This window comes from Tenrec ecaudatus, chromosome X (assembly GCF_050624435.1).
Source record: "Tenrec ecaudatus isolate mTenEca1 chromosome X, mTenEca1.hap1, whole genome shotgun sequence".
Taxonomy (NCBI): Eukaryota; Metazoa; Chordata; class Mammalia; order Afrosoricida; family Tenrecidae; genus Tenrec; species Tenrec ecaudatus.
Window position 1 is genome coordinate 154,049,784 of NC_134548.1, and position 17,898 is coordinate 154,067,681.

Below are 17,898 nucleotides of genomic sequence, written 5' to 3' on the forward strand. Positions count from 1 at the left end.
GAACCCTGATGGCAAAAACCTGGCGATCTGCTCTGGGGAAGATCAGTCAAAATCAGTACTCAATACACACCAAAATATCCCACCCCTACCTTAAAGTATGTAGTCTATCCAGTAATTTTCTAGATGGGCAAACCTACATCTGTTCAATAGAGGTAAGACAACTGGCTGAGTTGACCCCAGAGTCCTGCATGTATACCCCCTTTCTCTATACTATAGCTTACTAAATTCAGTTATATCCATGTGGGCATAGGTTTGCACAGTTTAATAACAGGTTTTTCCTATTCCTTAGGTGTATAGAAACTGACACTATTGTGGCAAGTTAATATTTAAACATGAAAGGTAGTATAACTTCTGAAAACCCTTTCTTCATTGGAGATCAAATAATATCCCCCTTTTCCTTTACTTCTCTATGAGTTAGAATTGACTCAATGGCAGTGAGTTTAGAGAATTTTTTCCCTTTATTCTAAGGCCCCATTGACAGTGGATTACTGAGAGGATTTAAAACAATCTCAGCCTTGTTTTGCTTTATTTCATCCTTCATTGCATTCAGCTTCTCTCTCTAGCAGGCACTTCTTAACTGCTGCTATTTTGTAGCTTCCCTGCTGTTCTAAGGCTGTCACTGCGACTGATTAATTTCATTAGCACAATGATGCAGGACTAACTCTCATCGCTTTTGTTTTGTGACCTGGAATACACATCACAGACAGGATATTTGTGGCAGAAGATAGTGCTCTATGCCATATGGGCAGCAAGAACTGCAAAAGGCTTTGCTAGTATTTCTTTAAGTAAAATTTTGAACGTCTCTGGGTCCTTGAGAAGCCCAAGCAAAATGCCTGTCTACACAATAAGAATCCCGTTGTTTCATACCTTCCCTTCAGTTTTGACTCATAGAAATCCCATAGCACAGAGTAGAACTGCTCCATAGGGTTCATATTTAGCATCTACTATGTGCCAGGCAGGCATGTATCAGTGTTTGTGTCCTTTCACCGTGCGTATTCAATCTGTATGCCGAGCAAATAATTTGAGAGGCGGCACTCTATGAAGAAGAACACAAGATGGGAGGAAACCCATTAAAACCTTGTCTGTTGAATGAAGAGGTCTTGAAGAGCTTACTGATAACTAACATCATGGTTAAGGGCAAAAGGACTGAAGCTGCCAATAAGTTAATTTTACTTGGGTCTATAATTAACATTCATGGAAGCAGCAGTCAAAAAATCAAACGATGTATTGCTTGGGCAAAATCTGCTGCACAAGACTGCTTTAATATGTTAAAGAGCAAATGTGTCGCTTTGAAGAGTAAGGTGTACCTGACCCAAGCCATGGCATTTTCAATCATTTCATATCCATGTGAAAGTTGAACAATGAATAAAAAAATCCCCCAAATTGATGCTTTCTAAAAATAATTTTATTGGGGGCTCTTACAGCTCTTCTCACATTCATTGTGTCAAGCACCTTTGTACATTTGTTTCCGTCATCATTCTCAAAACATTTGCTTTCTACTTGAGCCCTTGATATCAGCTCCTCATTTCCCCCCTCCCTCATGAACTACGGATAATTATAAATTATTATTATTTTGTCATATCTTACACCATCCAATATCGCCCTTTACCCACTTCTTCATTGTCCATCCCCCAGGGAGGAAGTTATAAGTAGATCCTTGTAATCTGTTCCTCCTTTCTCCCTCACCTTCCCTCCACCCTCCTGGTATCACCACTCTCACCACTGGTCCTGAGGAGTTCGTCTGTCCTGGATTCCCTGTGTTTCCAGCTCCTATCTGTACCAGTGCACATCCTCAGGTCCAGCCAGATTTATAAGGTAGAATAATGTACTTTATATACATTATTCTTTGTATTTCATTTGTTTCTGTTGTGCTGTTGTCCTTCTCATCCCTAATTCTAAGTATTTGTATCTTCTCTTCCTTTCTTAAGTTTACCTGTGGTTTGTCATTTTTGTTAATTCTTTCAAAGAATGCTCTTCAGTTTGTTGATTTTTCTCCCATGGTATTCTCTTTACGAGTTCATTTATTTCTGCTTTAATCTTTATGATGTCTTTTCTTCTGTCGACTAAGATTTTCCTTTGTTGCTCGTGTTATAGTTATTGAAGATACTGTGTTGAGGTCTTAATTTTGTTTTTTTTTCCCAACAGGTGTGTTCATTGCTATAAATTGCACCCTAGGAACCGCCTTTGTTGTGTCCTAAGTGTTTTGGTATGTCGTGTTCTCATTCTCATTTGTTTCGAGGAACTTTTAAATTTCATTCCTTATTTAATTGATTACCCAGTCATTTTTTAAGTAGTAAAATGACTACTTAAAAGTTATTCAGTTTACTTTTGACCATGTTCCTTCTATTATTTATTCCTATTTTTATAATATTTTGGTCTGAAAAACATATTGTAGAATCTCAATATTTAAAATTTGGTCAAGCCTTGCTTGTGGTCTATTCTGGATAATGTTTTCTTGGCACTGTGCACTATTGGGTGAAGGGTTATGTATAAGTCTAGGAGGTCTAGTTGGCTGATTGTTTTGTTTAGTTCTTCTGTGTCTTTATTGTTTCTTTCCCAATGATCTGACTAAACTTATGAGTCGTGTTTGAAGTCTACTATTGCTGCTACTATGTCTCTCTTCAGCTCGGTTAGTTTGATTAATGTATTTCAATGGATTTTCATTGAAACCATATATGTTTAATATGATTGTATAATTCTTGTTCCCTTTTTTGATTTTGAAATCATTAATTTTTATGTGCATGGCTAACAAGCCTATGCAGAGTTAGAATTGCAATAAAAGAAGTTTCCATTTGACAGCCTTCAGGGCTCAGTTGTAAGTCATGTAGCGGGGAGTAGCACTGAATTTAGCATAGGATTTAATGACCTTATTAACAGCTTCTAAGAAATCCTTCTCAGTAGCAATTCTTCGCCATGCTCTGATTGCAAACATGCCGGCTTCTGTACAGACGCTTCTAATTTCAGCACCAGTGCTATTTGGACACAGTCGTGCTAACAATTCAAATCGGATATCTCTTTCAACACTCATTGAGCGAGCGTTAATCTTAAAGATGTGAGGCCGACCCTCCAGAACTGGTAAGCTAAATTCAATCTTCCTATCCAACCTTCCCGGTCTCATCAATGCTGGATCGAAAGTGTCTGGTCTGTTCATGGCCATCAGCACTTTAATATTGCCCCGAGGATCAAAGCCATCCAGGTGATTGATCAGTTCCAACATCGTTCTCTGCACTTCATTGTCACCCCCAGCACCATCGTCAAACCGAGCCCTGCAATAGCATCAATTTCATCAAAAATATATAAGGCAGGCCTTTTTGGTTCTGGCCATTTCAAAGAGCTCACAAACCATTCGAGCACCCTCACCAATGCATTTCTGTACAAGTTCGGATCCAATTACTCAAATGAAGCAAGGATCAGTCCTATTAGCCACTGCTCGGGCACAAAGGGTCTTGCCTGTACCTGGTGGACCGAAGAGCAGCACACCTTTGAAGGCTCAATGCCAAGGTTAACAAACCTCTCTGGATGAAGTAGTGGGGTTTCAACTACTTTGCGAAGCTTCTCAATCTGTTCCTTACAGCCACCAACATCACTGTATGGGACATCAGGTTTTTCTTCCACCTGCATCATGGTGACTGTTGGATCAATCTTAGGAGGCAGCAGGATATGAATTTGATACTTGTTTCTGTCCACACCAACTCTCATTCCTTCTTCAATGGCAGTAGGGGCCACCTGATTGCTCAGGTCCACCACAAACTTGGCAAACTGTTTCACGTTGATAATGTACTTTGGGTCCTCTGAATCCGCATTGATTATCTTTGTACACCTTGCAACCTGTAACAGCTGCTCACTCTGGAGTGTTTGCTTATCTGCAGCCAAATCCCAGAGGGCAGGTAGGGCCAGGCTAGTGTCAGACTCCTTAATACCAGTGAGCTCATTAATTTTCATGAGAAGTTGCTGGATGTCATCTTCAACCTGCTTGATCTGCCAAGAGTACGTGCTCTGGGCATAGGTTTTCAGCAAGGCAATATCATTTTTTATTGTTTATGATGTTTTTTGCCGTGAAGTCTATGTTATGAGGGATTAATATTGCCCCTCCAGCTTCTTTGGGTTGTGACTAGCTTGGTAAATTGTAATTTTTCGTCTATTTTTGCTTTTGTGCCTATGGCATATCTCTTGTAGGCAGCATAGTGGTGAGTCTTGTTTTCTAATCTAATCGACTTCCTGTCTCTTGCCTGGTACATTTAATCCATTCTGTGGCATTATTGACATGTGTAAGTTGTTGCTATCATTTTGTTGTGTTGTCTTTGTGTTTTTTATGGTCTCTTTGTTCTTCCGTTTTCGCTGTGTTGTCTTGAATACTGTTTTCATTGTATTCATTTCTGAGTGTTGCCGTCTGCTGTTGTTGATTCTCTGACCAAAGCGTTCCCACTAGTACTTTTTCTAATACTGGTCTTATTTTTTACAAATTCCTTTAATTTTCCCTGAATATAGAATTTTTGGTTGGCAGGGTTTTTTCTGTTTTTGTTATTTTTAATCATGATTTTATAAATGTCATTTCTTCATCTTTTTCACTTCCTGGCTTCCACTGAGATGTCTGAGTTTATTCTTATTGGTTTTCCTTTGGAGGTGACTGTATGACTGTTTTTTTCCCCTAGCTGCTCTCCCTTTTAGAGAGTGTGACAACGATTCAATGCGGTGTCTTCCTTTTGGGCTCTGTCTTATTTGGTGGTCTTTTTTTTCCTCTTCCTTCATGGTGCTGGGGAATTTCTACTCCATAATTCCTTGAACTATGTTCTCTATAGAGTTGCAATAATGAAGGATTCAATGCCCCAAGTACTGAACGATATAGGAATCATCATTAGGATCAGGACAAACGGGTGCATAAGCAAATGTGGTGAAGAAAGCTGATAGTGCCCGGTTATCAAAAGAGATAGTGTCTGGGGTCTTAAAGGCTTGAAAGTAAACAAGCGGCCATCTATCTCAGAAGCAACAAAGCCCACATGAAAGAAGTACACCAGCCTGTGCAATCACTAGATGTTGAAGGGATCAGGTATAAGGCATCATGAGAACAAAAAAAATATCTTACCATAGTGAATGAAGGGTGAAGTGCAGAGTGGAGACCCAAAGCCCATTTGTCAGCCACTGGAGATCCCCTCACAGAGGGGTCTAGGGGAGGAGATGAGTCAGTCAGGGTGCGATATAGCACCGATGAAGAATACAGCTTTCCTCCAGTTCCTAAATGCTTCCTCGCTCACCCCCCACCCCCAACTATCATGATCCGAATTCTACCTTGCAAGTCTGGATAGAGCAGAGGATGTAAACTGGTGCAGATAGGAGCTGGAGGCACAGGGAATCCAGGGCGGATGATACCTTTAGGACCAGGGATGTGAGTGGCGATACTGGGAGGGTAGAGGGAGAGTGGGTTGGAAAGAGGGAACCGATTACAAGGATCTACATTTGACCTCCTCCCTGGGGGATGGACAACAGAAAAGGAAATGAAGGGAGATGTAAGACAGGGCAAGATATGACAAAATAATAATTTATAACTTATCGAGGGTTCATGAGGGAGAGGTGAGCAGGGAGGGATGGGGAAAAAAAGAGGACCTGATGCAAAGGGCTTAAGTGGAGAGCAAATGCTTTGAAAATGATGAGGGCAAAGAATGTGCAGATGTGCTTTACACAACTGATGTATGTGTGGATTGTGATAAGAGTTGTATAAGTCCCTAATAAAATGTTTTTTAAAAAGAAGTATAAAAAATAAAAATTAAAAAAGAAGTTAAAATTAAGATATTAAGTTTAACTACCTTTAAGTTGATTATTCTTTTTTTCATGCTTTAAAAAATATTTTTAAATAATTTTATTGGGGCACATACAACTCTTATCACAACCCATATATACATCCACTGTGTCAAGCACATTTGTATATCTGTTGCCATCATCATTCCCAAAACATTTACTTTCTACTTGAGTCCTTGGTAGCAGCTCCTCCTTTTTTTTCTCACCCTCCCCATTACCCCTCCCTCAAAACCCTTGATAATTAATAAATTATTATTACTTTATCATATCTAACACTGCCCGATGTCTCCCTTCTCCCACTTTTCTGTTGTCCAACCCCCAGGGAGGAGGTTAGATGTAGATCCTTTTAAAAGTTGATTATTCTTACAAAAATAAAGCTATATTACCCGAATCTTTGTATTGTTGCAATCCTTTGTCCATATCCAAGATTCTAAAGAAAACATTCTGCCATTAATCTCATTGCTTTCATAGAGAAGTAGATTTTTGGAGGTTCTTATTCTGCCATTCCAGAAGTACTTCCTCTCAAATACGTCTTTAAACAATGTTTTTCTTGGGTGTAGAATTTTAAGTTGTCAGTTTCCACAAACCCTTTTTTTCTTCAGTATTTAAAATTGTGTTCCACTATCTTCTTACTTTTATTATTGTTTCTTTGTTCCTCTGTATTATCATGCCTCTTTGGTTGTTTTAATATTTGTTTAAAATGTGATCATTATATGCTTTGGTATAGTTTTCTTCATGTTTCTTGTGTATTGGGTTCATTGACTTCCTTCAATCTGTGAGTTAGTGTTTGCATTAAACTTGGACCATTTCGGACCCTTCCACTATTGCTTCATTTTTCCACCTCTCTCTACTCTCCTTCTGGAAGTCATATACTATGCTATTAAAATTATTAATACAGCTCCCTAATGTCGTTCTTATTTTTTAAATATATTTTTTCTCTATGTGTCTCATTTTATGGTACTTCTTACTGCGGTGTCTTTAAATTTCCTCCCCCCTGCTGTTAATCCTACTTAGTGTATTTACATGTTAGATATTCTATTTTTATGTCTAGAAGTTGAATATGAGTCTTTTAAAAATTGCTCACATCTCTACTTAGCTTTTTGAACTTATGGGTCCAAGTTATAAAATATGTTTCAATGTCCTTGTCTGCTATTTTTTAATAGTGAGCAAGTGAAATCTGGATCACTTTCAATTGTTTAATTAACTACATCATTAAGCATCATGCTTTATTGCTTCTTTCCATGCATGATAAACTTTGAGTGGAAGCCAGACATTGTATATTTTACCTTGTTGGAAGCTAAATATTTTTGTGTTCCTGTGAATATTTTTGAACTGTGTACTGCAATGAATTATTAGCCTTTCAGGTCTTATTTTTTTAATTTAAGTCAGTCCAGGGAAGTTGTCCATCTAGAGCTAATTATGTATACTACTATAGGTTTGATATGAGTCAGAAACTACTCCATGTCACTGAGTGAGGCTGCATTCAATAAACCTGGTGACACTGTTAAAGTCCTGGACTGCTAAGAGCAAGCTCAGAGGTTCCAATCCACCAGCCACTCCATAGGAGAAAGATGAGGTTCTCGGTTTCTGTAAATAAATATTTACAGGCTTGAAAATACAAGGGGGCAGTTATACTTTGCCCTATACAGTTGCTATGAATCAGAATGGACTTGATGGCAGTGGGTTGGTTTTTTTTGTCAGTCACAACCAACTAGATGGCAGTGACTACTGTGACTTGATGACAGTACAGTCTCCAAACTCCTGTGAATTCTGAGTTTTCCACTCTTGTTGGTGAAAACAGAGACTATTCCCAAATTTGAATGAGCATCAAATGTCACTCCCTTCTGCTTTGGGTGCACACTAAATCCTAGTTCCAGTTTAAGAACAATCACTATATATACTCAAGTAGAAGCTGAGTTTTTCAGCACATTTTTAATGCAGATTTGTAGTAAAATTTTGTGCCTCGGCAGATATTCAGGTCAGTTTAGACTTGAGTATATATATCATGGCCCTGCTCAATACTCGCCCTCGGGAATGGAACAGAGAAGATATAATTTCTGTAGTGAAATGTAGATGGTGCCTGGCTATCAGATAAACTAATATCTGGGGTCTCTAAGTCCTGTCTCCACACCAGCAGCCATCTAATGGAGATGTCAACTAAGTCCACATGGAAGAAGCACACTATCATCAATCACGAAAGGATTGTAAATCATATAAACCAAAGTCAAAGGTGGGATTAGTACCAGAGCTTACATTGTGATAATGTGGTTGCAGAAGGCTTTGGATGACAGCGGGAGCCCAAGATACATTTGTAGGATCAACATAGGAAACAAACCTCCAGTGATCTCCCTCCATCCATAAGTGAAGGATGAGAGGAAAGTGGTTACCAAACAGAGTGCATTGAAGAGATGAGTATAACAGATCAAAGGGATACACCTGACTTGAACAAACACCTGATTTGGCTTTCAACATTTTCTGTAATATTGTTTGTTCATATTAAAGTTTATTTCAAAGATGTTATGTCATTAGGAGACACCTTACCAAAGTTGTGTTATATGTTTTTCTGTTTTTTGGTATATGAACCCAGGATTGATCAAACCTATAGGGACAACAATTAGAATAAGAATTGTTTGGGGGGTGGGGAGTCAGGGGTAGAGTGGCGGTGGGGGTAAAGGAGTCCAGGAGCCCAGGAAGGAAAAGAATGTTTGGGTACCGAATTTGGTAGCAATTGTACGATACTGCTTGATGTGATTGAACTATGGAATGATATGATACATGTATAAACTCCCAATTAATAACATATTATAAAAAAGGATGTGCATGTGTACTACAAAGAGGAGAATTGGGGGCAGGGATGTCATTTCCTTTAATTCTATCAGTTTGTTCTCTCTTAGTCCTTGTTATTTTTCTCACAGGCATGTATTTCAAGGGGAAATCTCTACAGTTCTCCAGGCTTCGCCCTATAGTTAGTTCTATCTTCTTTGGAATTCTATTCTGAGAACTTTAGCTACTATGAGCTTCCTGAAATCTCAATTCTGTTCCCTGAACTCAGGAAGATTTCAGGGTTCAGCCTGAGTTTTCCCTTGATCAATGGCCTAGGAATTTTTAAAAGTATTTTATTGGGGGATTGTATAACTCTTATCATAATCCATACATGCATCCATTGTGTCAAGCTCATTTGTACTTTTGTTGCCATCATCATTCTCAACACATTTGCTTTCTACCCGAGCCCTTGGTATCAGCTCCTCATTTTCCCCTCCCTCGCCCTCTCTCCCTCATAAACCCTTGATAATTTATAAATTATTTTTATTTTTCCATGTTTTTCACTGTTCAATGTCTCCCTTTACCCCATTATCTGTTGTCCATCTCCCAGGGAGGGGGTTATAGATAGGTCATTGTGATAGGTTACCCCACCACCACCACCTTTCCCTTCGCCTCCTGGTATGACTACTCTCAATATTGGTCCTGAGGAATTTATCTGTCCTGTATTCCCTATGTTTCCAGTTCTTATCTGGACATATCCTGGTCTAGCCAGATTTGTAATGTAGATTTTGGGTCATAATATGGAGGTGAAGAAGCATGAAAGAACCAAAGGAAAGGTGTATGTTTCATTGGTGCTATACTGCACCCTGACTGGCCTATCTTCTCTCAGTGACCCTTCTCTATGGGGAAGTCTAATTGCCTACAGATTGGCTTTGGGCCTCCACTCCGCACTCTCTCCCCATGCCCACATTCACATTGACATGATTTTTTGTTCTGGGTCTTTGATGCCTGATACCTGATCCCAGTGACACCTCATTATCACACAGGCTGGTGTGCTTCCTCCATGTGGGTTTGGTTGCTTCTCCGCTAGATGGCCACATTTATCTTCAAACCTCAAAGACCCCAGATGCTATATCTTTTGATAGCCAGACACCATCAGCTTTCTTCACCACTTTTGCTTATGCACACACTTTGTCTTCAGTGATTGTGTAGGGAAGGTGAGCATCTCAGAATGCCAGATTATTATAACAAAGTGTTCTTTTGTTGAGAGAGTACTTGAGTAGAGGCCCGATGTCCATCTGCTTCCTTAATACTAAACCTATAAATATATATATATATTTCCTCCTCATCATATAAAATATATTTACATATGCACATGCCTGTATTTAGATCTCTATAAATGCCCTTTGCCTCTGAATTCTTTCCTCTATTTCCCTTAACTCTCCTCTTGTTTCACTGTCATGGGCCTAGGAACTTTGTTTAAGGCAGTAACATGAGGTCATTATTGCTCATTTCCCATTTCTTTTATAGTTCTTTACTTCCTGACATTTTTTTATTGTCTAAAAAAGTCATTGTTCCACACATTTTGGTTTGCTCCATGCAGGATTGTAAATATGGTTCTTGTGATTCTATCTTGCCTAGAAGATGGACTTTTATTTTGTTTGAAGCTTTGATTAATTAATATTTGAATTCAAATTCCACTTCATGCTATTGCCAAATACTAGAAAGAAAATAATTACACATCAGGTATGAACCTTTTCTCCACTCAGATCATTATATTCCTTTATATTCTGTAATTTAGTTATCAGTTATTCTTCACATATGTAAATCCTTTACACATTTCTGTATCTTTGTACCAACAGTCTACCCTGGAATTACTTCTCCCTCTTACTATTATGAAAAATCTTGATTTTTATACTCCTACTGAAGTAATACCTTCCTTTAGTCATTGCACCAGGAATGATCATATTGTTATTATTCTTAATAATAATAGCAGTAACTCATTGTAATTAATATACAAATACATACATACAAGGGATAAAGGAATAGCAGTAACTACCATTTTACTGCTTTTTAAAAGATAATTGTATTGCTGTTGTTGTTGAAAATATATAGAGAGCATGCATTAATTCAACTGTTTATATATGGATAATTTAGAGACCTTGAGTATGTTATTTGAGTTGTGTTGCCAGTTTTGAGCACACAGAGTTACTGTGCTCAAATTAGTGAACATTCCAACACTTTGGGAGGTAGCATATGATAAAGAACTGATGTAATTGAAGGAAGAAGTGCAAGATACACTGAAGACATTTTCAAAAATAAGGGTCCAGGAATTGACAAAATATAAATAGAGATGTTTAAAAAATGCACGCAACATTAGAAGTGTTTTCTCACCTCTGCCAAGAAATTTGGAAGCTAGCTGACTGGTCAACAGATTAGGAGGGATACCTATTTGTGCCCATTCCTAAGAAAAGTGATCCCCAAAATGAATACATTATGAAGCAATATCATCAATATCACATGTAACCAAAATTATGCCTAAGATAGACCAAAAGCAGTCGCAGCAGTACATCAGCAGGAAACTACCAGAAAAGCAAGCTGGATTCATAAGAGGACATGGAATGAAGGGTCTCATTAATCACATCAGATGGATCTTTGCTAAAAGCAGACAATACCAGAAAGATGTTTATGTTGCATTACACTGTGTGAATCATAACAAATCATCGAAAGCCTGGCGAAGAATGAGAATGCCAGAACATTTCATTGTGCTCCTATGGGAACTGTGCATAGATCAAGAGGCTGTTGACAGAAAAGAACAAGGGAATACCTCATTGTCTAAAATCAAGAAAGGTGTGTATCAGGTTTGTATCTACAAAAAAACTACTTTTGGAGGTATCCTTTCACTATGGTTGTTCAATATGTATTCTGAGGAGATAATCTGAGGGAGGAAAAAATCAAGAAAACCAAACTCATTACTATCAAGTCTATTCATACTCAGAGCGACCCTGGAGGTCAGAGTAGAACTGCCCCCATGTGTTTCTGGGACTGTCATTTTTTAATTAAGTTTTATTGGGGGCTCTTACAGATCTTATATCAACTCATAATTCAACTGTATCAAGCACACTTGTACATATGTTGCCATCATCATTTCCAAAATATTTTCTTTCTACTTGAGCCCTTGGTACCAGCTACTCTCTTTCCCTCTCCTTCCCCTAAGAACACCGCATCTCTTTCATTTGAAGCTACTGATGGTTTTCAAATTGCCAGATTTTGGGTTCACAGAGCAACATGTACCTACCACACCACCAGAACTCACATAAACTGAACCACATGGACTAGAATGCAGTTTCAGAATTGGAGGAAGACTCATTAACAGAATGTGTTATGCAGATGACATAACCTTGCTTGCTGAAAATATGGAGGACTTGAAACACTTACTGATGAAGGTCCAAGACCACAGCCTTCGGTATGAATTACATTTCAAAATAAAGAAACAAAAATCTGCACAACAGCACTGATAAGCGATATCATAATAAATGTACGAGACTGAAGTTGTTAAAGATTTCATTTTACTTGGTTCTCTAGACAATACAAATGGAAGTAGCAGTCAAGAATACAGAAGAATGTCTCCCTTCACCCACTTCTTTGCTTTCTAATCCCCAGGGAGAGGATATATGTAGACCCTTGTAATCTGTTCCTCCTTTCTCCCTCACCTTGCCTCCAGCCTCCTGGTATTGCCACTCTCACCACTGGTTCTGAGGTGAAGGGAGATGTCGGATGGTGTAAGATATGATTAAACAATAATAATTTATAAATTATCAAGGCTTCATGGGGGAAGGGGAAAGGGGGAGGGGGAGGGAGGGGGAAATGAGGAGCGAATACCAGGGGCTCAAATAGAAAGCAAATGTTTTGAGAATGATGAGGGAAACAAATGTACAAAAGTGCTTGACACAATGAATATATGTGTGGATTGTGGTACAAGTTGTAGAAGCCCTAAATAAAATGATTTAATTTTAAAAATTCAGAAGAAGCATTGCATTGTGAAAATGTGCTTCAAAAATCTCTTTTAAAAACTTAAATAGTCATGGAAGGATGCAGGAAAAGTGAGAGCTCCAGGGCTGGTCCCAACCTGAGCCAAATTGACCCCCTCCTGGGAAGTGGGTGTGGCAGAGAACAGAACTGAACCTACAGGTTGGGGAGAGGGGCCAGCATGCCGCACCCACACGGAGGCAGGCCAAGAGGGAGGAAGAGAGAGCTGGAATGAACCCCACACTGGCACACCAGGCTCAGAAGATGACATCCCTACGGGGAGCTAATGAGACACAGAGGGGATGGAGCAAATGAAAACAGCACGTCGCTGTACCCTTACTGGAGCAGACTGCAACAGAGGACAATTCTGGGGTCACATGGGGGGGGGGAAGCAACACAGTCTGAACTGCCCAAAATGGAGCAAATCAAGAAGGGAGCATACCTGGATAAACAATCCAGAGAAGAAAACAACAAGACTGACAGTTAAGGGGGGACATGGGAGAGTGGGTGGTAGGGGGAAAGGAAGTGGTGTTAACCAACCCAGGGGCAAGGGAACAACAAGTGATCCAAAATCAGTGGCGAGGAGGGTGTAAGAGACCTGGTAGGGCTTGAGCAAGGGTAATGTAACTGAGAGGAAATACTAAAACCCAAATGAAGGCTGAGCATGATAGTGGGACAAGAGGAAAGTAAAAGGAAATAGAGAGAAAAACTAGGAGGAAAAGGGCATTTATAGAGGTCTAAATAGAGTTATGTACACATGTAAATATACTTATTTATGATGATGGAGAAATAGATCTATATGCATATATTTATAGGTTTAGTATTACGGTAGCTAATGGACATTGGGCCTCCGCTCAAGCACTCCCTCAATGCAAGAACACTTTGTTCTATTAAATTGGCATTCTATGATGCTCACCTTCCTGATACTGAAGACAAAGCGGCTGCGTTGCAAAAATGGTGAAAAAAGCGGATGGTGCCCAGCTATCAAAATATATAGAGTCTGGGGTCCGAAAGGCTTGAAGGTAAACAAGCGGCCATCTAGCTCAGAAGCAACCAAATCCACATGAAAAGAAGCACACCAGCCCATGTGATCATGAAGTATCAATGGGATCAGGTTTCAGGCATCAAAGAACAAAAAAAACACATCATTGTGTGCTCACCTTCCCGATATAATCGCTGAAGACAAATGTGTGCACAAGCAAATGTGGTGAAGAAAGCTGATGTTACCCAGCTAGCAAAATATATACTGTCTGGGTTCTTAAAGTCTTGATGGTTTATATCTCCACAGGGAAAGTGGGACCAGACTTCAACCCAGTGTCGCAAGGTGTGAATGCAATATCCCGGCGTGGAGGACGGAACCGGTGGAGAGGTCTGGGAGGCTGGCCCCAGCACCATAAATTAAGTGGATTCCTGCCCCTCCCCCGAAAAGAACTTGTTCCAAAGGACGACATTGACCCTGCAGCTATGGGAGATGGACATATTTGATCAGAGCACACGGGAGCAGATGAAGGGGCAGGAGGAGAGAGTGGAGCACAGCCTGGCCCACCAGGCCGTGATGATGATGTTCCTGAGTAGAGCAGCCAGTCCACAGAGAGAACAACATGGCTGGCCCTACTATGAGACATGATGCCCCTCAGTGACTAAGGGCGATACAGGGGACAGCACCGGAGACACAGTGTGGGAATTGCACCTGATCTGATCCCACCACACCGAGGCAATGGAGTGGCAAGGTCCCCAGGGAATGCTGAAAGTGGACTTTGGGGCCAGGGCGTGGTGCCCCAACAGACTGGACTGGAAAACGCTCCTAAGGGCCAGCAAAGATCCCTGAACTAACTACAAGCTTTTCTCTTGTGAACTGTTTTGTTCTGTTCTTTTTCAGTGGTTTGTTTTGGTTGTTTTGTTGTCTGGTTGTATACTGTTGCTTTGTGTTCCTCTGTCTAGTTTTCGTGCATGTTAGTGACTCCACAGGTCTGTCTGAATAGGACAGGCTGGATGAACTATCTGGATGAAAAACAACGGGACCGACAGTTCCGGGGGGACTTGGGGTGGGGGGTAGGGGGGGTAAGGAAGTGGTGTTAACAAACCCAGGGACAAGGGAAAAACATGGGACCCCAAAGGGTAGAGAAGGGGGAGTGGCAGGCCTGATGGGAAATGATCAAGGGTAAGGTTGCTTAGAGAAGAGGTATACTCTAGCCCAGGTGGCGATGAAGCATGGTAGTAGGGCAGGAGGAAGGTCAAGGGAGATGGAGGAAAGAGCTAGGAGTCAAAGGGCATTCATGGAGGTCTAGACAAAGACATGTACATGCAAATATATATAGGAGGTTGGGGAAATAGATCTTTGTGTCGATATTTATAGGTCAAGTATTAAGGTGGCGGAAGGACCTTGGGCCTCTACTCAAACACTCCCTCTATGCATGAATACCTTATTTTATTAAATTGGAACTCTATGATGCTCACTCTCCCGACACAACGGCTGGAGCCAAAGTGGGTGAACAAGTAAATGTGGTGAAGAAAGCTGATGGTGCCCGGCTATCAAAAGAGATAGTGTCTGGGGTCTTAAAGGCTTGAAGGTGAACAAGCGGCCATCTCGCTCAGAAACAAATAAGCCCACATGGAAGAAGCACACCGGCCAGTGCGATCACGAGGTGCCCAAGGGACCAGGTATAAGGCATCATGCAAAAAAAAAAAAGATATAAGTGTGTGTATGTATGTGTATATATGTGTATATGTATATATGTATGTGTATATATATATTATATTAAATGAAGGGGGAAGTGCAGAGTGGAGACCCAAGGCCCAAGTGTCGGCCAATGGAGATCCCCTCATAGAGGGGCTTAGGAGAGGAGATGGGTTAATTAGGGTGTGAGGTAGTATCGATGAAGAACACAGCTTTCCCCCAGATCCTGGATGCTTCCTCCCCCCAACTACCATGATCCGAATTCTACCTTGCAGGGCTGGATAGGACAGAGGCTGTACACTGGTACATATGAGGGTTGGAGGTACAGGGAATCCAGGGTGGATGATACCTTCAGGACCAAGGGCGTGAGGGACGATGCTGGGAGAGTGGAGGGTGAGTGGGTTGGAAAGGGGGAACTGATTACAAGGAGCCACATGTGACCTCTTCCCTGGGAGAGGGACAGCAGAGAAGGGGGGAAGGGAGACCCCGAATAGGGCAAGATATGACAAAATAACGAGGTATAAATTACCAAGGGCATATGAGGGAGGGGGGAAAGGGGAGGGAGGGGGGGGGAAAAAAGAGGACCTGATGCAAGGGGCTTAAGTGGAGAGCAAATGCCTTGAGAATGATTGGGGCAGGGAATGTATGGATGTGCTTTATACAATTGATGTATGTATATGTATGGATTGTGGTAAGAGTTGTTGGAGTCCCTAATAAAATGTAAAAGAAGAAAAGAGAAAAAAAATGATTAGGGCAAAGACTGTACAGATGTGCTTTATACAATTGATGTATGTATATGTATGAACTGTGAAAAGAATTGTATCAGCCCCAATAAATTGTTTAAAAAAAAAAGTCTTGAAGGTAAACAAACGGCTCAGAAGCAACAAAGTCCACATGGAAGAAACATACCAACCTGTGTGATCAAGAAGTATCTAAGGGATGAAGTATCAGGCATCAAGGGGGAAAAAAGTCATATCATTGTGAATGAGGGTGAGTGCAGATTGGGGACCCAAAACCCATCCTCAAATTCTTAAATGCTTCTTCCCCCCAACGATCATGATCCCAATTCTACCTTACAAATCCAGCTGGACCAGAGGATGTACACTGGCACAGATGGGAACTAGAAACACAGGGAATCCAGGACAGATAACCCCCTCAGGACCAGTAGTGAGAGTGGTGATATAGGGAGGGTGGAGGGAAAGTGGGGTAGAAAGGGGGAACCAATTACAAGGATCTCCATATAAGCTCCTTTCTAGGGGATGGACAATAGAAAAGTGGGTGAAGGGAGAGATCAGGCAGTGTAATATATGACAAATAATAATAATTTATAAATTATCAAAAGTTCATGATGGAGGTAGGAGCGGGGAGGGAGGGGGGAATGAGAATGAGCTGATACCAAGGGCTCATGTAAAGAGCAAATATTTTGGGAATGATGATGGCAAAAATATGTAAATGTGCTGGACACACTGGATGTATGTATGGATTTTGAAAACCGTTGAATGACCCCCCAACAAAATGATTAATATATATATATGCTAGGTCAAACTCCTGAAGAAAATATTAGAGAAAAATATTTATCTTCTATCTATTCTAGGAGCTCATTGATTCACAAGGTTACAGGGTTTATAAAGATTTTAGAAAATCATACAGGCGGCTGGCTTTCTAAGAGGCTATTTGATTGGTATGTTAGTTGATGGATTTACATAAATGGAACTCATTTTTCAAATGAAACTTCCTACTAGAGCCCAACACGTAAAACACAGAAATACCGAGCTGCTGGTACAGGCTGTGGATGTAGGTACAATATCAAAGAATTAAAATCATATGCCTCATTGATATCTAAACTTGTAAGCTCTACCTCTAACCTCCAGGGTATAAATCATGTCTTCACTTTTGAAAAAGAAATGAGGTGTAGTGAACTTTAGAGTCAAGCTGACCTATATTTAAATCATTGCTCCTTTTTAGCTCCCATATTTTGGACAATTAAGTTAATTTCTGAGGATGCAGCTTAACCATTTGTGAAATCAGGTAAGTCTTGATTGAGTTAGAGGAAAAGATAAATAATAGTAAATACTAGTATTTGTAATATATATGTAAAATGCTGCATTTCTCAAGCAATCAATATAGTGTTAATTATTCATTTTTCTGTACATCATGCCAATTTATGAAGCTTTATAAAGAATACATTTTTCTTTATAAAAATAACTGTGGTGTTTTTTGTCAATTTTACACAATGTTTTGAGATTTTGATCACTTATGATGGTTTGGAAATTTTTTATAAAAAATCAGTTTCCCATTCAAATAAAAAAAACAAACAAAACGTAAATAGCAAGGATGTCACTTCGAGGACTCAAGTGTGCTTCAACTGACACAGTGATTGCAACAATAGGCCCAACAAAACAATTGTGCGGCTAGAGCAGAGCCAGGCAGTGTTGCCCCTAAGATCATTTTGAGTTGGAGCCAGCTCTATGGCATCTAAAAACAATATCAGCCACTAGCTCTCAGTAGAGCAATCTGAAGTAAATCCAGGAAACACTGGATCTCCTCCTACACAGCCCCTTAACCAAAATTTAGAGGGCTTTAAGACTAAGAGAACATAAATAATTTGCCCAAGGCCAGTCAGCTAAAAATAGCTA

General features: G+C 40.1%; 1 pseudogene; it reads right to left on the reverse strand.

Moving 5' to 3' along the window:
• Positions 1-2,796: 2,796 nt before the first annotated feature.
• On the reverse strand, positions 2,797-4,029 carry LOC142433804 (26S proteasome regulatory subunit 7 pseudogene; annotated as a pseudogene).
• Positions 4,030-17,898: the final 13,869 nt, after the last annotated feature.